Here is a 22,756-nt window from a genome sequence, read left to right on the forward strand (position 1 = left end):
TAGCAAACAGTCCCCAACAGTAGCAAAAAGAACATTTGCTTCTCCCCCCACTGGGTTCTTGAGTTCGGTGTATAAGTTTGTAAACCTGTCAGGTTGCCTCCGTTCAGGTAGTGCCGAATAGTGAGGGGTTGGAGAGGTAATGGGAGTCCTTAACCAATTTGGGATCTGAAAACACTGAAAAGAGGACTTTTCATAAAATTTGTGTTTATTTCAGGTTTGGCAATCTGGAATCTTCCTTCTGAAGCAAGAGCAGGAGATACCAAACTAGGACTTTATCACTTTGGAAGGCCCGCACCCTTCACTCCCCTAATGCCAACCTTCTCACCGTGCCTCGATCTCATCTATCTCACCGCCGTCCTTTTGCCCACATCCTGCCTCTGCCCCGGAACCTCCTCCCTCCTCAAATCCGGCAGACGATTACTCTCCCCCCCCACTTCAAGCCTTATTCAAGACACATCTTTCCTTGACTAAGCTCCCCTTTCCTCTTCTCCCAATCCCTCTAAATCTCCTTGACTTGCTCCCTTTATTTTTCCACCCTCCCAATCCCACAGCACTTAATTACATATTTGTAATTTATTTATTTACCCACGACCTTCTGATTGCCAGGCCCGCGCTCTCTCCACTATGCCAGGCTGCTTCCCTGGCCCTTTCCCCACCCCCGTCCAAATGAAACAGTTCTTTGGGACAGATTCAGTTCTGTTCCACCTTTTCCATGCCACCGAGTTTGAGGATGCCTTAAGCAACCTGTAAATTACAGTCGGAATATTCATCCGATCCACTGGAAAACGATTCCAGCTCAATAGGCTAGGAGAATCATCGAAAGAATCTGAGGCTGTCACACGGGAATTGCTTTATGCTGGTGACTGTGCTCTTGATGAATATATGCAAGATGTTCAGATGATTACTGATCACTTTGCACTTCACTGGGGACCTACAAGTAATCTGAAGAAAGCCGAGGCTTCAAACTAGCCTACCCCTCAAAAACTCTATACATAACCACAGAACTCCCCTGGCAGAGTAGAACTTACAGCTGGCACCGAAAGACGTTCTCTAGGCGGTACACTATCCAACGATAGAAAAACAGAAAACCAAATCAGAAGGTTTGGACAGATTTGAAGAAAATGAAGCATCGAGCTCCATGCCCATTTTAGAGTCTATAAAAAGCCATCGTGGCGTCAAGCTCCACGTTATGGAAAACTCATATTAGAGCGAACCAGCCTTGATTAGTATCGAGCACGTGAGCACAGGCTTTTTTCCAATCACAGCTCATTCTCCCAGGATGGGCCCGTATTGTCAGAATAATGTTTCCTTATTCCCTAAGCACGTCAATCAATTAATCAAGGGTGGCTGGGGTCAGAACCAAGCTCCTGCTCAGAACGAGTGGCAAACGGACAGAATTTCCCACCAATCAAATCCTGCCGGGGGCACTCATCAGAGAAGGGGCAGACTGTAAATCAAAATTTTAATTAGAAGAATCCGAACGACAAAGATTTTTCTGGAAACCTGTTTTGGGATTGTAGATGAACCAGCCACAGATCTACCGAGTACCCCGAGGTTCAAATGTAACTTAAGATATGTGATTGTGGAAAGGGAGTGTCTCAAAATTTCTTTTAAACCTGTTAATGTTGCTTTTTTGCTCACTTGTAAACAAAATCCTGTTAGTAATGGGAGTGATGGCTTTAATGAGTCAGTTTGAAAATGGTCAATCTTTGAGAAATTTTCTAAATAGGACCCTCTCTGTCCATAAAGTCCAGGGAAGCAGAAGGATCTAGTGGATAGAGCAGGGAGCTCGGAGTCATAAGGACCAGGTTCTAATCATGACTTGTCTTCTGTGTGGCCTCGGTCAAGTCAGTCCACTTCTCTGTGCCTCATTTATCTCATCTGGAAAATGGGGCTTGAGACCGTGAGCCCCATGTGGGCCAAGGACTGTGTCCAACCTGATTAGTTCGTATCTACCCCAGCACTTAGAACAGTGCTTGAGGCAAAATAAGCTCTTAACAAATGCCAGCATCATTATTATTATTATGAGAAAGTCGGTTTGGCTACGTGGTTCTGATACTTGCGGACGAATCTGGTCTCCACCCAGTGATCTAAAGTGCTATAGCTGAGTAGACAAACTCCCACTGCCCCTATCTTTATCCCAAGTCATCCAAATCACCACAAGTTCAGTCCCGATTCTACTTCTATACATTCGGAGATCATATTTTCCTTAGAAGACTGTCTAAGAAAATTGGTTCCACCATGGATTTCTCAGTTCTACCTGGGAAAAAATATATATTTAATGGAAGAAATCCAATTTAGGATTTCAAGGAATTTCAAATACATTAAAAAATCAAAAAAACTATCAAGAGAAAAATGATGGATACATAATACTAGTAGGTAGTGATACGGATGATGAAAATTCTACTCTTAAATTTAAGCCCAAACAATGGAAAATAAAAGAAAATTTTCATTGCCTCAGCACAGTGTTATTCTAAAATGAAACTCTTAGGAATCATTATAGCCAAATTACAACCAAACTAATCACTGACTCTTATTTTTGCAGAGGATTTTTAGGTTGCTGGAGATTTGAAAGACACACTGCATTCTTAGCTTCCTGTCAGTTTGCACTTTCCCATAGTAAGATTTCTTCATCTCTTTCTTAGACATTCTGGTCCCATCGTTATTAATCACAAAATGACTGCTTTCAGCCATTCACAATGGTAAATGGTTACAAGGGGGTTAAAAGTCAAGGCACTGTTTCCAAAAACTGAAACAGCCTGAGAAGACAGAAGTGCCCTCTGACTAGTGAGCCTGCTTTTTAACTTGTTTACTCACTTAATAATGGCCTATGCCTCAAGTTCAATATCGGAAGACCGATAAACCGTATTTAGGAAATTCTTTGTTAGCCATATCCTGTTTTCGTTTCCAGCTTGCTTGTAATCTTGTCCGTTTTTGCCCTTGAGGAAAGAAACAATCCAGACCAGTGCGACGTAGAGGAGGAAGATACAAAGATTCAGTGGACGTTTTCATGAAAGAATACTTCCAAAGAAAGAATTACTTAAGAGTTATTGCTTTCCATAGAACTACACCCTCCTAATAATAAAAATCATTGTATTTGTTAGGCGCTTAGTGTGAGCCAGGCACTGTACTAAGTGGATACAAGGGAATTGGGTTGGACACGGTCCCCATCCCACGTGGGGCTCACAGCACTTTTTTTTACACAGCTAACATTTATTTTAATGTCTGTCTCCTCCTCCGGATTGCAAATTCCATGTGGGCAGGGAGAGATTCTACCAATTCCGTTATATTGTACTCTCCCAACTGCTTAATACATACTCTGTATGTGCTCAATAAATATGATTGATAGGCTGATCTTCCAAGCACCTGGAAAAGTGCTCTGCACACAGTAAGTACTCAACAAATACCATTGATTAACCGATTGACATCCTCGGGGAATAAGGGGCCGATTTTCCGACAGCAGTTGCCTGTCTAGGGAGAAAGCGCTACGATCTTGGAAAAATGTTTGTGCTGAGGTGCCCTATGCCAGTCAAGCTCACTATGAGAAGCAGCGTTCTGCATGGAGCAAGGGCCTGAGAGTCAAAAGGTCGAGGGTTCTAATCTCGGCTCCGCCACTTGTTTACTGTGTGACCTTGGGCAAGTCACTTCACTTCTCTGTGCCTCAGTTCCCTCATCTGTAAAATGGGGATTGAGATTGTGAGCCCCATGTGGGACGGGGCCTGTGTCCAATTCTATTTGCTGGCCTCCATCTCAGGGCTCAGTAGAGTTCCCGGCACACAGTAAGTGCTTAACAAATATCACTATCATTATTATAATATGAGTTCTCCTAAGCGTGAGGTTTGACAGATCTTAATCCCCACCTTTGAGAAGACCTGAGTCAGCTATTCTTTAAAACAATTAACAATTCTTAACAGTAATAAGTATTGAATTGATGTTTTAAATAATTAATAATAAGTATAATAATGGTATTTGTTGAGTACTTACTACGTGCCAAGCACTGTTCTAAACACTGAGGTAGGTACAATAACAATAATAGTGTTGGTGTTTGTTAAGCGCTTACTACTTGCAGAGCACTGTTCTAAGCACTGGGGTAGATACAGGAGAATGAGGTTGTCCCACGTGAGGCTCACAGTCTTCATCTCCATTTTACAGATGAGGGAACTGAGGCACAGAGAAGTGAAGTGACTTGCCCACAGTCACACGGCTGACAGGGTAATCAGGTTGTCCCACGTGGGGCTCACAGTCTTAATCCCCATTTTAAAGATGAAGTAACTGAGGCATGGAGAAGTTAAGTGGCTTGCCCAGGGTTATACGGCAGACAAGTGGCGGAGGAGAGATTAGAACCCACCTCCTCTGACTCCCAAGCCCGGGCCCTTTCCACTAGGCCATGCTGTTAATTCTGGGATGAAGTCAAGCTATTTTTACAACTGAGGCTTACAAAACATTCTAATCTATTCCATGAAATCTCCTTTATTAGACAAAATGTGTATTAGAGCTTTTTCCCAGCATCTCTAGTCTGAAGTAAGCACTGTCAAAACCTTGAATTACACCTATCTGATTGCGTTTCAATTAACGCTTTTTCATCGAGAGGAGTCTGAAAGAAAGAGAGGAGAAGGAAGCACGGTGAGTCGCCTGCAGTGTGATTCTATCTTAAAGCAGAAAGAAAGAACGATGGATCACATTCAACTCTGAAAAAATCAAGCTCACCTCAATTTAGGTATCCAGTGAGTAGGCAGATGTGAATTAATCCAGGGAAGGGAGAATTCATTAGTTACCTGAATAATTCTGGCTCCAAACCCATTTTAGTCTTAAATCCCTAGATAATTGGAGCAAGCTTGCTTTTTTATTACCCATAAATGCAATCAATTTTGTGCTGAATCTTTTGGACGCTTCAGACATGTCTAAATGGCAGCTCAAGAAGCTAGATGTCTCTGGCGAAGGTTTGAAGTGCTTTCAGTTTCATCTCTTCAAGTTGCACATTAAATAGTAAAGGAAAATCATCAATACTGTAGCTCAGCCATCTGTCAACTAACACCGAAGTTAGTCTTGACGCAAAATAGCGTGGCCGAATGGGAAATAATAAAAGACTAGGTTTACGGGAATTAACGTCTCTCTCCCCCTCTAGACTGTCAGCTCCTTGAAAGCAGGGAACGTGTCTTCCCACTCTGTTATAGTGTACCCTCCCAGGTGCTTAGTCAGCCGATTCAAATAATAATAATAATAGCAATATTCGTTACTAGGTACCAAAGAACTGTTCTAAAAGTTGGGGTAGCTAGAAGCAGCATGGCTCAGTGGTAAGAGCACGGGCTTGGGAGTCAGAGGATGTGGGTTCTAATCCGTCCTCCACCACTCGTCTGCTCTGTGACCCTGGGCGAGTCACATAACTTCTCTGGGCCTCGGTTACCTCATCTGGAAAATGGGGATTAAAAGTGTGAGCCCCGCATGGGATAACCTGATTATCCCAGCGCTTAGAACAGTGCTTGGCACATAGTAGGTGCTAAACAAATACCATCATTTTTATTATTATTATTAAGTTAATCAGCTTGGACACAGATCAGATCGGATCCGATGTTGAATAATATAATACGGGCAGGAGCCCTCTTTTTACAGCAGCATGAAAAATTGGCGTTTCCATTCATTTTGGCCATGAAAGGTGATTTAACCACTTGGTTTCATTTCAAGTTCTTTTATACCGGTGCTGAAGAAATGTAGCGAGCTGGTTTGACTTCCTTTCAACTTCGGGATGAAGGTACCGTTTCGTAAATAATTACTCTTTAGGTTTTACTATTAGTAGGTGCACCCTACTTTCAAGGAGACCCTGGACAAAATTTGCACGCTATATCAGGCTGGGGTTTATAATCAATCAATAATCACTGGTGTTTGGTCGAGCACTTACTATTTGCAGAGCACTGTACTGAGTGCTTGGGAGAGTTCAGTCTAACGGAGTTGGAAGACGCCTTCCCCGCCCATTAGGAGCTTACCGTCTAGCGGAGGGGAGTCGCCCAGAAACTTGTTCCGATTTTCTATGGCACTATTACTCTGTAATTTCTAATCTAACAGAGTTCCTGTGACGGATGCGGCGCTGGTGATGCTTTGACCGAAGAGAGTACAGTAACTATTCATTTTTAAACTCGGTACAAAAAAAACTTGCTTCAGTGCCATGCCCTCGTAGGACTTGCGGCCAGTGAAATTTAAATCGATCCCGTCCCATTGTCTTGTGGCACTGAACCAGGGGTAGTGTATGATGATATTCTATTGAGCTAGTTGCAATATGTTTATTTAGCAACAGTAACTGAAAGGGGGCATTTAATTGATGGCGCCACGAAGTAATTCATCCCTTAAAATGAGCCCTTTGTTAAATAAGCCTCGGATTCTAACGAAAGAATGAACATCCGGGCGTCTTCCCAAAACACGGATCTGCCTTCGGCTCCAATGGCCCATATAAAAGTATTTTGTTAGTTTCCCAGAAAAGGAGTGTCTATCCGTTATTTGATGTTCTTTTTTGAAAATTACAATTCACTAAAGCCATCGGTCAAAGAAAGGTAAGAACATTCATTCATTCAACCGTATTTATTGAGCGCTTACAGTGTGCAGAGCACTGTACTAAGCACTTGGAAAGTACAAATCGGCAACATAAACATCTTCGCCATTAGGATTCTCCTCCCTCTCCCTGGTAAACCTGAACAGACAATCGTAAAATGTGGTGGTTACAGAAGGGAGGGCAAATAGAGGAGGAAATAAGATAATAAGAAGAAGAATATTAATATTCGTTAAGCGCTTCCTATGTGCCAAGTATACGAAGCGCTGGGTAGATACAAGATAATTAGTTCCCCCATGGGGCTCATAGTCTAAGTAGGAGCGAGAACAAATACTGAAACCCCCTTTTGCAGATGAGAGCACTGAGGCACAGAGAAGCCAAGTGACTCGCTCGAGGTCACCCAGTAAGTGACAGAACCGGCATTAGAATCCAGATGCTCTGACTCCCTCTGCCAAAGAAGAGACCAGGAGGTTTTTGCCAGGAGAAAATGGCTGCTTGAGGGAACTTCATCTCAGGATTGTGAAGATGGTGAAATGAAAACTGAGGTTAGTAGTAATAATAATAATAATAATGATAAGAGTATTTGTTAAGCAGTTACTATGTGTCAAGCACTGTTCTAAGTGCTGGGGTAGATTGAAGGTAATGAGGTTGGACGCAGTCCCTGTTCCACATGGACTCACACGGGGCTCAGTTTACAGATGAGAGAACTGAGGCACAGATGTTAAGTCAAGGTCACGCAGTAGACAAGCAGTGGAGCCAGGATTAGAACCCAGGCTCTTCTGACTCCCAGGCCCGTGCTCTATCCTCCAGGCCATGCTACAGGGGAGAGCTGCAGTGATTTGGGGGGAGCAAGAGATTGCACTGATCAGGCCCTAATTTAAGACATAACTCTTCTGAGAAACACTCTGACCTTATACCCCATTTCTGAACTGTTCCCAGACTGCTGGAGGAAACAGATTTGCCATCTGGGAGATGAAAGGCGTGGCGGGACTCGTCAAAACTCTTCTAAACTCTTTTAAGGCCCTCAGTGTCTCTGCATGACCAGAGGGTCTCTGCCAATTGCTCAGATGCCCAACAAGATTTTAGGGAACAGCATGGCCTAGCAGAAAGAGCACGGGTCAGGGAGTGAGAGGCCCTGGGTTCGAATCCCACCTCTGCCACTTACCTGCTGGGTGACCTTGAGCAAGTCATTCGACTTCTCTGTGCCTCATTTCCCTCATTTGCAGAATGGGAATTCAATATCTGTCCTCCCTCCTATTTCGACTGTAAGCCCCAGGTGGGACCCCAGTGCTTAGTACTGTGCTTGGAATATAGTAAGCGCTTAACAAATACTATCATTATTATTATTGGCATCATCATACACCCACCAGGTTGGCTACTGATGACAGTAGAGAATACTGGACTGCCTTCTGTCAATTCCCAACACCTCAGCCTCAGTGAATAGATGGCACTCAGGAGTGACCTGCTTGTGTGACCTTGGGCAAGTCACTTCAGTTCTCTGTGCTTCAGTTACCTCGTCTGTAAAATGGGAATTAAGACCGTGTCAGCTCGTCGTGGGCAGGAAATATGCCTGTTTTTCGATATATTGTTCTCTCCCAAGAGCTTACTACAGTGCTTGGCACACAATAAACCATCAAGAAATATAATTGAATGAATGAATGACCCCATTTGGGCCAGGGGCTGTGTCCAACCCAAGAATCTACTCCAACGCCTAGGACGTAGTAAGCACTTAAATACTACAATTATTATGGTTGCTATTAATATTATGAAGGAAAGAATGTTGCTATGCCAACCATTAGCATTTTAATCAATTCCTTCATACAGGACATGCACGACCCAAAGATTCTGTGACTGGATCCAGACACATCTATCATTTAAGATGGATAATGGTCATCCATTACCTGACCTTATGAGCCCATTATAGTACTGGAGCCCAGTACGATGGCGCTTCCAAAGAGGCACGGACAGATCATTTACCAAAGTTATGAGTATTTAAAAATAGAAATTCCAAACTTAAAAGTTCCAAGTCCCATATCAGCACGGGTAAAGGGACAGGAGGACTCCGGTGGTACAATCCGATCTGACACAGGGCGCTTTTCCTCTCTGTGACCTATATCAGAGAGAACTTAGAAGTTAGAGAAGCAGCATGGTGAAATGGCTAGAGTACAAGCCTGAGAGTCAGAAGGTCATGGGTTCTAATCCCAGATCTGCCGCTTGTCTGCTGTGTGACTTCGAACAAGTCACTTCACCTCTCTGGGCCTCAGTTACCTCATAATAATAACAATAATAACGATGGTATTTCTTAAGCACTTACTATGTGCCAAGCACTGTTCTAAGTGCGAGGCACTTTTGGAAAATGGGGATTGAGACTGTCAGCCCCATGTGGGACAGGGACTGCGTTCTACCCGATTTGCTTGTAGTCACCCCAGCTCTTAGAACAGTGCCTGGCACAAAGTAAGCGCTTAACAATTACCATAATAATAATTATTATTATTATTATTAAAGCAGAATGAATGACCACCCAACCCCCAATGGCCCACTCAATGGCCCAGCTCTGTCCAATCCATGGACATCCATGGAAGCATCCATGGACAATAAATGAGTCTGTCAACTGATATAGGTCACAGAGAGAAAAGGCACCCCGAGTCAGATGGGATTGTGCTACTGGAGTTAGATTCCTATTGATGTTTTTCCAAACCTTAACTGACAACACCTTACTCATTCATTCATTCATTCATTCATTCATTCAATCGTACTTACTGAGCGCTTACCGTGCTCAGAACATTGTACTAAGCGCTTGGGAGAGTACAATACAACGGTAAACAAACAAATTCCCCGCCCACAGCCAGCTTACAATCTAGAGGACGAGCTTACTTATGCCAAATCAGCACTGCAAACCTGAGCAGCTCTCTGTGATTAAAAAAAAAAATGTCTGGGGCTATACCATCTCATTGAATAATATGGAATACTTTATTTTACTAAATCCAAGGAACTTTTCGCCAGTGAGATGGAGTGCTCTGTTTTCTTGCTCTTCTCAAAGTCTTGGTTGGCTTTCTCCTGTGAGAAATCCTAGTAATATTAGGGGTGATACTTGGGGAAAATATCAACTTCAAGCTGAGGCAGCTATTACTATTAGATTTCTCTTTTAAAATACATGAATCTTGGCGTTCCGTGCCCTGAACTTAATGTCGGTAGATCGGGGCGGGCTAACTCTTAATTAATGGGGTGAGGATTGTCCAGTAGGTAAAAAAAAAAAAACATGGTCTGTCATCTCTTCCTTCTTCCCTTGAGCTCCCCAGGCACTGCTTGCCGACTCTCTCCCAGAGGTTGGACAAGATAAAAGAAAGGAGGCAAAGGAAAACCAGTCTCTCTAACCATGGCATTTGCTAACAAGGCTAATAGAAGGTGCCAAAAGGAAGGAGATCCCTAAATATTTGGATATTTCTTGTGGATTTCTCTTTGCTGAACTATCCTTCTGACCCAATATTAATAATCACAAAAAGATTGATTTCCAAAATTTTCCCAATTTTAGAAACATCAGTTGGTTGACAGTACAGTGCTTTGCACACAGGAAGTGCTCATTAAATACGACTGCGGGAATGGATGACATATTACTCAAGCCTTGTTAAACACCGCACTCAAGCACATAATTGTTTCTTCCTACTCCCGGATCTGTCTGTGGTAATTTAGGGATTGTGTTTACCATTGTGTTTTGCCCAAATTGTAGGATGACAACAAATATTTAGTAGGCTTGACACTCTATGTAAAAACAAAATCAAAATATTTTCTATTGACATGCTTAGAATGCTATTTATACGATTAATCATACAAACATATATCATTTAATCATATAATTCAATCAATGGCATTTATCAGTGCTTGCTGTGTGCAAAGCACCGTACTAAACTCTTGGGAGAGTACAACACGACAGAGTTGGTAGACACATTCCCTGCCCACAGCAAGCTTCAGAGACAAGGAGGATGGTCGTACTGTCACATGTAAAGGAATACTAGGTGGAGGAGAGGAAGAAGAGGAGTTCAGTTTTAATTTTAGTTCTTCCTAGAGCCAGGAAGAAACGTGAATTTGTGAGAAATATGAGGATAGAATCCATCAGCTTGAGCAGGGGAGAGGTCATTGGCAAGCTTGGAGAGAGTGGTCTCAATGGAGTGAAGGATGCAGAACCCAGATGGTTGAGGCTCACGAAGAGAATTGGAGGAGAGGAAGTGGAAACAGAGGGTAAAGACATCCCATTTGACAGGTTTGAATGGAAATGGGAAGAGGGAGATGGTGGGTTAGCTATCAGGTGCACTGGAATCCAGAGAAGGAATTTTTAGAATGCGAGCGAGTGAGTGTGTTTGAAGGCCGAGGATAATCAGCAAATGAGCAGCTGAAGCTAGATAAGTCGCTGCAACTATTTTTAGAAGCTGAGGGGCGGAAAGTTCCAGGATATCCAAGAGGTTATGTACTTGAAAACAATTATGTCGCATTTTACATCCACCGTAAACATAGATAGTAAAAGAATAAGACCGGGTAGAATATAAAAGACCCAATCAGGAGATAACTATCCTTTGGCCGAATAGTCGATTCCAAAATGTCCATAAAAGCAGAATCATTGTTAAAGCTAAAGTCTCATGACCTACTGTTTCTGTGCGAGACGGAGAGAGAGCAGATGTCTCACGGCATATTTGGAAATAGCCCAGAACCCTGGAGCCGGGATATCTGTCAGAATACCATCTCGCTTTACATCTTAATCAATTGGATCCTGTGGCCGCTTTATTTTAATGAGCGGATAACGACAGAATTGCAACAAATCTTTCAGATTTAAATTGAAGAATTCCTCGGCTTGAGTTTCCAGAAAAGGTCAAATGTTATTGCTGCCATTAGTTAGCATGTTCAAATTTTTCTTATCCTAGTTGGCTGTTTCCTCGTGCCTTCTCCCATTTCTGCTTGTTGCTTTCCCCTTTGGGGTTTTCTCAGCACTTAAGAAAGGAAGAAAGAAGGGTCGCCTTCCAAAACTAGACTGGAGAAACCTGGATCATTAAACATGAAATTATCAGTATCAACACTTTTTTTTTTAAGACATAAAGTTTCAATCTGGCCTGTGGCAAATATGGAGAGTTAGCAATTCCAAGAATACTGAGGAAGAAAGCCATTCATTTTAGGGGGAGAGCTCAGCAAACATTTCTCTTCATTTTTAAGGATTCTGTGCTAAAAGAGTAAGAGGATAAAATATTCAGCTCATCAGACCGTAAGTTTTATGTGAAAGTGACAACCAAGACTATCTCTTTTCCGGTTGAGAAAGGGGATGTTTATAGATTTTAGAGCTAAAAGAGAAGATAATGGAGCTAAAACCGAAAGCTTAAAATGCTAATAACTGAAGTATTTGTTGAGCGCTTACTATGCGCTAATCCCAGTACTTAGTACTGGGGTAATAATAATAATAATTATAATGTTGGTATTTGTTAAGCGCTTACTACGTGCAGAGCACTGTTCTAAGCGCTGGGGGAGACACAGGGGAATCAGGTTGTCCCACGTGGGGCTCACAGTCTTAATCCCCATTTTACAGGTGAGGGAACTGAGGCACAGAGAAGTGAAGTGACTTGCCCACAGTCACACAGCTGACAAGTGGCAGAGCTGGGATTCGAACTCATGAGCCCTGACTACAAAGCCCGTGCTCTAGATACAAGATAATCGAGTTAGACGGTCCCTGTCCCACATGGGGCTCATGGTCTTAATCCCCATTTTACACATGAGGTAACTGAAGCACAGAGAGGTTAAGCGACTCGTCCAAGGTCACACAGCAGCCAAGTAGCAGAGCCGGGATCAGAACCCAGATCCTCCGACTCCCAGGCCCGGGCTCTTTCCACTAGGCCATGCCATTTCTCAAACCTCACTCCCAGGAGTCCACCCTCACTATTCTCTTTTCTCTCCCATATCTTCTGGGAGGTTCTCTGCTTCCTTGCGTACGGGCTGTTTATTTTATGTGGGAATGATTGTTCAATAATTCTCTCTAACCAAGTCAGTGGCTTCCAGGGGATTTCAGGAGTGGGAGTAGAAAAGAGGGCTATGGCTCTCCCGAGTGCTTATTAAGTGCCCTGCACAAAATAAGCCCTGAGTAAATATGGCTGATTGATTAACTGGTGTTACCCTGAGCATGCAGTCATCTGTAGGTTTTTGCATGATTGCAGACCATTTCTCCTGGTGACCCTTGACCTCCCCTCTTGCTCCAGAGCGTTCCCTCTCTCAGCTCAGTGTGAAGTCCCTTCCCATCCCCTCAGCACTGTACTCGTCTGCTCAACTGTATATATTTTCTTTACCCTATTTATTTTGTTAATGAATTGTACATCGCCTTGATTCTATTTAGTCGCCATTGATTTTACGAGATGTTCTTCCCCTCGACTCTATTTATCGCCATCGTTCTCGTCCGTCCGTCTCCCCCGATTAGACCGTGAGCCCGTCAGACGGCAGGGACCGTCTCTATCTGTTGCCGACGTGTTCATTCCAAGCGCTTAGTACAGTGCTCTGCACATAGTAAGCGCTCAATAAATACTATTGAATGAATGAATGAAAGCCCAGCATAGGGTCTGAGCTGCAGAACTCGGCAGGGAGAGCCATAGCAGAGGAAGACTCGGCTCTGGAAATTTTAAAAAAGCATCTGCTTGTCATATAGGTCCAGGGCAGGAGACAGGCCAGTTGAAAACTGGGTAATACAGGATAAAACCGGATGACTGAGGAGCCTACAGTCCACCCAAGCCCTCTAGTACAGAGGATTTGAAGTTACGTCCTATTTTCACCCCTCTCTCAGCCGCACAGCACTTATGTACATATCTGTAATTGATATCCAGACATTTAATACCTCCCTCAAGCCCCTATGGTCGTCCCCCCAGCTGCCATCTCTTATTCCTGATGACCTGGCCATCTACTTTATTAGAGAAATTGCAACTATCGGGTGTGATCTCCCTAAAATCTCCCCTGCTAATTAATGTTGGTATTTGTTAAGCGCTTACTATGTGCAGAGCACTGTTCTAAGCGCTGGGGGAGATCCAGGGTAATCAGATTGTCCCACGTGAGGCTCACAGTTAATCCCCAGTTTACAGATGAGGTAACTGAGGCACAGAGAAATGAAGTGCCTTGCCCACGGTCACACAGCTGACGAGGGGCGGAGCCAGGATTAGAACCCATGACCTCTGACCGCCAAGCCCGGGCTCTTTCCACTGAGCCACACTGCTTCCCTACTACTACTACTACTTGGCTAGTACTCTCCAGTCCCTCCCTCCTCTTGAGCTTTCTTCAGCTCTCTCATCGTTCCCAGCGGTATCTCAAGAGGAGATCTCCTGCTTTCTCTCAAAATCCACCCGCTCCACCTGTATATCTGATCCCAACCCTTCACACCTTATGAAAGCACTGGCCCCCGTCCCTTCTTCCCTCCCTGACCTCCATCTTCAACCGTCGAGAGGTCGGCAGAGAGATCGATGAGATGGCGGTACAGTGACTGCGTTGGCATTAAAGGATCAAAGTGGGCAGACTTTTAGTAGTAGAGGAGGGAGGTGAGATAGGAGGGGGAAAGGTGATTGAATGCTTTAAAACTGATGGTAAGGAGTTTCTGTTTGATACAGAGGTGGATGGGCAGCCACTGGAGGTTCCTGAGGAGCGGGGAAACGCGAACTGAACATTTTTGTAGAGAAATGTTCTGGGCAGCAGAGTGAAATATGGACTATGAAATATGAAATAAGTGGGGAGACAAAGAAGGCAGGGAGGTCAGCAAGAAGGCTGATAGAGTATTGAAGGCGGGAAAGGATAAGTGCTTAGAATAACATGGAAGGAGCTTGAATGAAAAGGAAAGGGTGGATTTTAGCAAAATTGTGAAGGTTGAACTGACAGCTTTAGTGATGGATTAATTACGTGGGTTGACTGAGAGAGAGGAGTCAAGGGAAATGCCCAGTTTACGGGCTTGTGAGACAGAAAGGGTGGTGTTGCCATCTACAGTGATGGGAAAGTGAGGGGCAGGTTGGAGTTTGGATGGGAGGATAAGGAGTTCTGTTTTGAACATGTTAAGTCTGAGGTGTCGGCAGCCACCCGAGTGGAGATGTCTTGAAGGCAGGAGGAGATGAAAGACTGCAGAGAGGGAAAGAGATCAAGGCTGGAGATGTAGATTTGGAAATCATCTGCATAAAGGTGGTAGTTGAAGCCATGGGAAACAATGAGTCCTTCAAGGGAATGGGTGTAGGCAGCGAATAGAAGGTGACCCAGAATTGAACCTTGAGGGACGCCCCCAGTTAGGGGGTGGGAGGCGGAGGAGGAGCCCGAGAAGGACACTGAGAATGAACCGCCAGAGAGGAAAGAGGAGAACCAGAAGAGGACAGTCGGAGAAGCTAACGGTGGATAATACTTCCAGGAGAATCAGATGGTCGACGGTGTCAAAGGCAGCTGAGAGGTCGAGGAGGATTAAGGTAGAGTAGAGGCTGTTGGATTTGGCAAGAAGGAAATCATTTGTGACTTTTGAGAGGGCGGTTTCTGAGGAGTGAAGGGATTGGAAGCCAGATTGGATGGGGGTCAAGGAAAGAACTGGAGGAGAGGAACTTGAGACAGCGGGTGTTGTCAGCTCGCTTAAGGAGCTTGGAGAGGAATGGTAGGAGGGAGATGGGGTAAAAACTGGAGAGAGCCATGGGGTCAAGGGAGGGTGTTTTTTTTTTACGATAGGAGAGACATGAGCACGTTTGAAAGCAGTGGGGAAGAAGCCACTGGAGAACTAGATGCCTGTTTACTTGTTTTGATTTCTGTCTCCCCCCTTCAGACCGTAAATCCGCTGTGAGCAGGGATTGTTTCTCTTTATTGCTGTATTGTACTTTCCAAGCACTTAGTACAGTCTCTGCAAACAGTAAGGGCTCACTAAATACGATCGAATGAATGAATTGAACAGAGTTGATAGACACATTCCCTGCCCACAAGGAACTTAAAGTCTAGCGGAAGAGACACGCATTAGAAAAAATATGAAGTGTTCATAAGTGCTGTCGAGCTGATTGACACTGCTCACTCTTACAGTAGAAGGTCATTTAGAAAGCAGGGAAATGTGGTGGATGTAAGAGAATAGGAAATGATGAATGATGTAGTATTCTTGGACAGTCTCCTTTAAAAGGATATGTGCTATGAGAGTTTTCTGTCCACGAAACAAATTGTAGAGAAATAAAATAAAACCCTGCATTTTTCCCTCCAAATAAATGGGATGGAATCTACCTCAGCTCCACAATTTGGCTGATGGCAGGAAGGAAAAGAAATTTTAAGGCTTGTTGTGAAAAGTCACAGTATGAATTCAGCAGAATGCTCCTAAAGAAAATTAAAAGGATCTTGCTAGGCAAGATTGCTAATGGATTAAAATCCACAAGGTAAGACCAGGAAACGTGAATCGGACTGAAATGGGGTCGTCGTCATTGGGAAGAAAGTCAAAATAGCCTCACAAGATCTAAGGCTTTGCTCTTACGGTATTGACAGGCACAGACTCAGCACTTGATAAGCTCTTGATAAGCACTTGATAAGCCCTTCATCGCTTTAAAAGAGTTGGAAAAACTTGGTGTTGAGGTCTCTGTCGTGAGTTTTTCTTTGAAGAGAACGTTATTAGGTAGATCGGCAGGTAAAGACTACTGCTATCATTACATAAGATTGTTAGTATTATTATTTCATTACTGCTAGCACAAAATCAAGAGTGTTCCCTGTATGGGCCAGTCTTTCATCATCATCCTCCTCATCGATAGCATTTATTGAATGTCTACTGTGTGTGGAACCACTAATAATGATAATAACAATAATGATAATTGTGGCATTTGTTAAGCACTTACTACGCGCCCATCGCTGTACTAAGCAGCGGGGGCCTTGCATTAAGCCGTCGAGTCGTGTCCGACCCGTAGCAACGCCATGGATACATCTCTCCCAGAAGGCCCCACCTCCATCTGCCATCGTTCTGGTAGTGGATCCAGAGAGTTTTCTTGGTAAAAATATGGAAGTGCTTTACCGTCTCCTCCTTCCACGCAGTAAACTCGAGTCTCCGCCCTCGACTCTCTCCCCCGCCGCTACTGCCCAGCACCGGTGAGCTTTGCCTTGTAGCAGATTGCCTTCCACTCACTAGCCACTGCCCAAGCTAGGAATGGAATGGACAGGCCTCTACTTGACTCTCCCTCCCACAGTCGAGACTGGTAGAGGACTGGAAACTCTCACACTCCCTGTCACACGCAATGTTCATAGTCTAAGTAGGAGGGAGGGCAGTTATTTAATCACGATTTTACAGATGAAGAAACTGATGTAGAGATAAGTGACTTGCCCTAAGTCACAGTGCAGGCCAATGCCAGAGCTGGGATTAAAACCCAGACCCCCTGACTCTCCTAAGGGCTTCGAAGCTTATGATAGGTGTAAAAAATTGTCGCTATTATCTTGTTGCTAAACATCAGTCTCATCCTCCATGGATATGGGATTAAAGAGAAAATTTCCACAGGAAAATTGCTTTAAAAATATACCTGGCCCATACAGGTGAACCCATCTTGGATAAATGACTCCTGCTTCTACAGTTCACGAGCTAAGATGCATATATATGTGTGACTAGGGGAGTGTGGCTTCTTGGAGAGGGAATCGGGGTTCTAATCCCACCCAGCTCCTTGCCTGCCGCGTGACCTTGGGCAAGTCGCTTAAATGATCCGGTCTTCGGTTTCCTCATCTGTAAAATGTGAATTAAATATGTATTCTTCCCCACCCCTTAGGCTTTGAGACCCATGGGGAACAGGGAGTGTCAATAACAATAATAATATTAATAACATTAATAACAATTGTCAAGCACTTGCTCTGTGCCTGACACTGTACCGATCACTGGGGTAGATACAAGTTGATCAGGTCAGTCACAGCTTCCCATGTGAGGCTCACAGTTTAAGCAGGAGGAGCATGAGTATTGAATACCTATTTTACAAATGAGGAAACTGAGGCCCAGAGAAGTTGTGACATGCCTAAAGTGATGGAGCCGGGATTAGAACCCAGGGCCTCTGACTCACAGGAACGTGTTCATTCCACTAGGCCACCTAATTATCTTGTATCTACCCCAGTGCTTAGCATCTAATAAACTCTGAAGAAATACTATTATTTCTACCTTCTCACATCTTTGGAGGGAAGCCGGGCTGCCCTGCCGCTGACTCCCGCTGAACCAATCACATTGGCTCCGGCAGTAAACGGTTCACCCAAAATCTTCTGCTTTGTCTGGAACTTTCCCTCACACTTTCTAGTATTAATGAGTGGGACGTAGCTCTGCAGGAAAGATACTCAGTTAAAACTGAGAAAAACTGAGAACGGCATCTCAGTAAAGGTGACGTTAAATAATGAGACAAACTGGAAAAAAGAATCCAGGACATTTGTAAAATTTTCTCTGGCCTTTTTGCTCTTCGCATGTATGTACATTTGTGTGCTTTAAAAGCTGAACTAAATTTAAGTTTCATTCTGTATTTTCAACTGTTGCTACTATCTCGAGAAAGCCTTTCACAGGGTAGACATAGTCTATCACTCCGATTGTTTTGCTTCCAACTTCATGTGGTGAGCATATACTAGCTGTCTTGAATGAGTGAATACAGTGCACACCAAAGTCTGGTCTAGGATAACCTTCTCATCTTCCCTCCCGGCATCGGAAAAAGAAGGAATAACTTCCTAGTGTAGAACGCTTCTCCGTTCTCTCCCGAGAATATTATCGCGTGGGTTATAAATACAGGCACACCCCACTTATGGTAATTAAGAGATATGTTTCCCCACAGATGTATTCATTATAAATTAAGATTCATTTCAGAACCTTAGGTTAAATAATATGAAATTCCCCTTTGTAGCCTATCCTGCAGTTATAAATGTCAATAAAATATTATGTAGCATTTATTAAAGTACTTCAAAGTATACCTCTAGACTACTTCTAGACTGTAAACCCAGTGTGGGCCGAGACTGTCTCTCATACTGCTGAATTATACTTTCCAAGCGCTTATCACAGTGCTCTGCACACAGTACGCGCTCAATAAATACGATTGAATGAATGAGTATAAGCTCCCCGTGGACAAGGAAACGTGTCCACCTACTCTACTGTACTGTAGCCTCCCAAGCATTTAAAACAGTGCTCTGCACTTATTAATAATGATAATAATGACATTTAAGTGCTTACTATATGCCAGGCACTCTACTAATTAATAACGATAATAATGGCATTCTTTAAGCACTTACTGTGTGCCAGGCACTGTACTAAGCCCTCAATAAGTACCGCTGCTTGATTCATCTTCGCATTATTAAATGAGGTGTCATACAATGGTGATTCTTTGAAGGAGGCTTTATTCTGATGTTTTGTTCTCTCCCAAACACTTAGTACAGTATCCTGCACACAGGAGGTGCTTAGTAAATACCATTTATTGAGTGACTGATAGAAGTAGGAGTTTGTCCCTCTAGATTGTGTCTATTTAAATGACTGCATTGTCCCAAGTGCTTAGCACAGTGCGCTTCACAGAATAAGGGCTCAATTAATGCTACTGATTGGTTAGTGCCCACTACGGGAGTGGTTTTCCACCTGCGAATACTGTCCAGGATACAACCAGCCCAAAATATAACGAACCAAGGATTTCACAGCTTGTGCTTCATGACAAGCAGCTAGTGGATAGAGCAAGGGCCTGGGAGTCAGAAGGATCTGGGTTCTTCCCTACTTGTCTGCTGTGTGACCTTGGGGAAGTCACTTCATTTCTCTGGGCCTCAGTTACCTCATCTGTAAAATGGGAATTGAGACTGTGAGCCCTTTGTGGGAGAGAATGTGTCCAACCTGATTATCTTGTATCTACCCCAGTGCTTAATACGGTTCCCGGCATATAGTAAGTGCTTAGCAAATACCCCAGTTATTATTATGCATCCCATTCGCTGTGAAATGGTGGCCAACTACTACAGGTAAATAAATCTCACACTTGGAGAAATAAATCTCTCCCCAACCCCACCCTCCTGGACTGAGATTTAGCAGTCAACAACAAATGATTCTCGAAGGAATCTCTGCCCCTAGTTTGAGTCTGATTTTCAAAGTGCTCTGAGTTGAGAACTAAAGCGTTCGTTGAAATGGGGAGATGATTTTATTTACAAAGGGTCACACAGGTGTCAATGAGTTCATCTATCCCCAGTCGATGGATCATATTTATTGACTCTGTGTGCAGAGCACTGTACTAAACCCTTGGGAGAGTATAGTATAATGAAGTTGGTAGACATTCCCTGCTCTTTTAATATCACTCCCTGGAATAGTTGCCTGACCAGGACCTCATCCAATTGCAACAATCCAAAGAAATTGCAAGTGCTTAAAGAGATGAATTAGACATTTGGGGATGAAAGATCAATCAATCAGTATTTAGTGAGGGCTTACTGTGTGTACTAAGCGCTCGGGATAGTACAATATAACAATGAAGAAATGATTGCACTGAGTTTTTAAAAAGTGGATGAAATGATAAATATTAATTGAAGATCTTCACAGAAAGCGGGGTCCAGTGTACTAAGAAGCATTCGGGAAGGAAGAAGTCCTAAAGAAATTAAATCCTACTCCCTCTTACTTAGACTGGGAGCCCCATGAAGGACATAGCCTGTGTTCAACCTGATTATCTTGTATTTACCCCAGAGCTTATTACAGTGGTAGGCACATAGTAAGTGCTTAACAAGTGCTGTAATAACTATTATTATTATTATTTGAAACCCCATTTGCTCTGTGTGGTTATCTCCAGTGAACAGGTTGCAAAGAGGGTCATCCCAATTATCTTTAGAAACAGTGTTCTGACTCCAGCTCTTTCAAGGGTGAAGACAGAATCCCCTAATTTTGAGGAAAATTCATTCCTTAGTCCTGCTTGAATTCTCATGCTCAGGACCAAGTCCCCAAAAGTTTGAGAATTTATGCTTCTAACCCATTTTCCATTTTTTCAGGTTATTAGAAAAGCAATGCAACTGAAAGGAACATCCTTTTCTCTTCGCAAATGAGGACAGAACACCCAGCAAATCAGTGACAGGATCGAGTCACGATCTCTGAGCTTCCTTTAGCTAGGTCTCCTGAAGAAAGCTGAAGACTTAGGCAGAAACTCATAAACCAGGTTAAACCTCCCTGCTTTCTCCTGAATTAGGGGGATAATTGCCTCAGCTCCCCATTTTCTTGTGGCTATGGAGACAAGGCCTAACTTAATTTGAAAATCTAAAAACTCATTTACCGTTTCAGGGGACAGAAAGCAAGCTCTTTCCCATGCATTTAAGAAATCAAAGTAATGCATTAGAATGCCTGCACAGTGTTGCAAACTTGGACAAATTGAAATCCCTTTCTTAGCTATGTCCTTGCCTGAGGCAGGTGTACACTACTGGAGAGCAAGAAAAAACCCCCCCAACAAAATCCTTTCCCCTGAAATACCAGATATTGAGGCAATTCTTCACTTTGCCACTGTAGATCATAACCCAGTGCTTGCTGCTAAACTGAAAATCACTGGTTTTTAGAATTAGCTTTGAATGCCATCCTAGTATCAAACATATATATATATATATATATATATCAAATATAGCAAATATATATATAGAGAGAGAAATATATATGTCACCTCTGATCATCCTCCAAAAATAATTCTGGCTCTCTTCAGTATTTTTGGAAGTTGATGTAACAACTATATTTAACTCTTTCAACTCAGTCTGTCTTCTCACCACCCTCAAAGGACCAAAACCACAAACCTTGAAAAGGAAACAGTTCATAATAATACGAATCAAGCTATCGTTAATTTTCAAATGTAATATTTAACATCAAAATCAAGCCACAGAATTATATTTTTTGGTGGTGAGGGACACTTTTTCACCTCAACCTCTGAGAATTTTCCATCACTGTGGGAAAAGGACTATCATGACACTTAGTTTTTATCTTTTCTATTAACTAAGTTCAACTCGGAGTTCATTTTCCCAGTTGTATGGAAAGGCCAAAATAGAGCACAGAAATGTTAGCCAAACTGAAGCGAGAATGTGTTTCTCTAACCGTGTGCACACAGCGTCTCAAGATTGTCACTTCCTTAGTTCAGCTGCTCAGTAGTTCTTCATCCTGGCAGCTGTACTTTTCAGACTTGTTTTCCTTTAAAAAACAACAACAAAACAACCAAAAACTACTATTTGTTTTCCCCCAGATCACTAGATGTTCATCACATGAAGGTTGGAACACGTCATTTTCCTTTAATAACCCTGATTTGGGGCTCCATTCAGTCTGACTGCCCTGAAACTTAAAATAAACTCCATCATGGAAGTTTCACTCATGCAACTTTTTAGTCTCTTTTTCTCCAACCTAAGAGACAGTTCTTCCTCAAACTTTATCAATTCTAAAAATATCATCCCATCTGTCCTGGTCTCAAAAGGCAACAAAACAGTAAAAAAAAAAAAAAGCAACTAAACAATTTTTTCCACGTGTGAATAAGAAATCAGACAGCACTAGGCCATACTGCTTCTCAACTATTCAAACACATTTAAGAATTTGAAAACCCAATATCTTTGAGAACAATAACATTCATTAAGACTATTTCTTCAATGGAAAGCCTTTGAAGAAATAGGAAACTTAATGAAATGCAAAAATCCATTTAAGTTTGTCTTAAAATATGCTCTCTAGGATGCAAATATAGGAAACTGAAATAGGCATCAGAACTTAACGAAGCTGAAATAGACAGCAGAGTCATACCTGTCAGCTGTGTGACTTTGGGCAAGTCACTTAACTTCTCGGTGCCTCAGTTACCTCATCTGTAAAATGAGGATTAAGACCCATGTGGGACAACCTGATTCCCCTGTCTCTACCCCAGCGCTTAGAACAGTGCTCGGCACATAGTAAGCGCTTAACAAATACCAGCAGTATAATTATATTATGTTGAGGCTTTAGGCGACTACAACGGAAGAGATATCTGCTTTCAAGGAGCTTCCAACCCATTAGGGGGAAATGCCAAAAAAAAAAAAACCACTCACAAATTATTAGTAGTTGATGATGAAGGTATTTGTTAATTACTTCCTATGTGTCAAGCACCGTTCTAAGCACTAGGGTCTTGAGCTGTCTTTTGCTGTCGAATCGTCTCCGAACCATAGCGACTCCACGGACACATCTCTCCCGGAACCCTCCACCTCCATCTGCCGTCGTTCCGGTAGTGGATCCGGAGAGTTTTCGGGGTAAAAATCCAGAAGTGGTTTACCATCGCCTCCTTC

The 22,756-nt window shown here is 43.0% G+C and overlaps 1 long non-coding RNA gene across 1 annotated transcript in view; it reads right to left on the reverse strand.

Annotated features, from left to right (window-relative positions):
- Positions 1-21,646, reverse strand: part of LOC114818219 — a 62,738-nt gene extending 41,092 nt beyond the window's left edge. Inside the window, exon 1 of the long non-coding RNA XR_003766059.2 lies at positions 21,558-21,646. This is a non-coding gene — a long non-coding RNA (uncharacterized LOC114818219). The remainder of the gene's footprint in view (positions 1-21,557) is intronic.
- Positions 21,647-22,756: the final 1,110 nt, after the last annotated feature.

Source organism: Ornithorhynchus anatinus, chromosome 18, assembly GCF_004115215.2.
Source record: "Ornithorhynchus anatinus isolate Pmale09 chromosome 18, mOrnAna1.pri.v4, whole genome shotgun sequence".
In the NCBI taxonomy this organism is placed as follows: Eukaryota; Metazoa; Chordata; class Mammalia; order Monotremata; family Ornithorhynchidae; genus Ornithorhynchus; species Ornithorhynchus anatinus.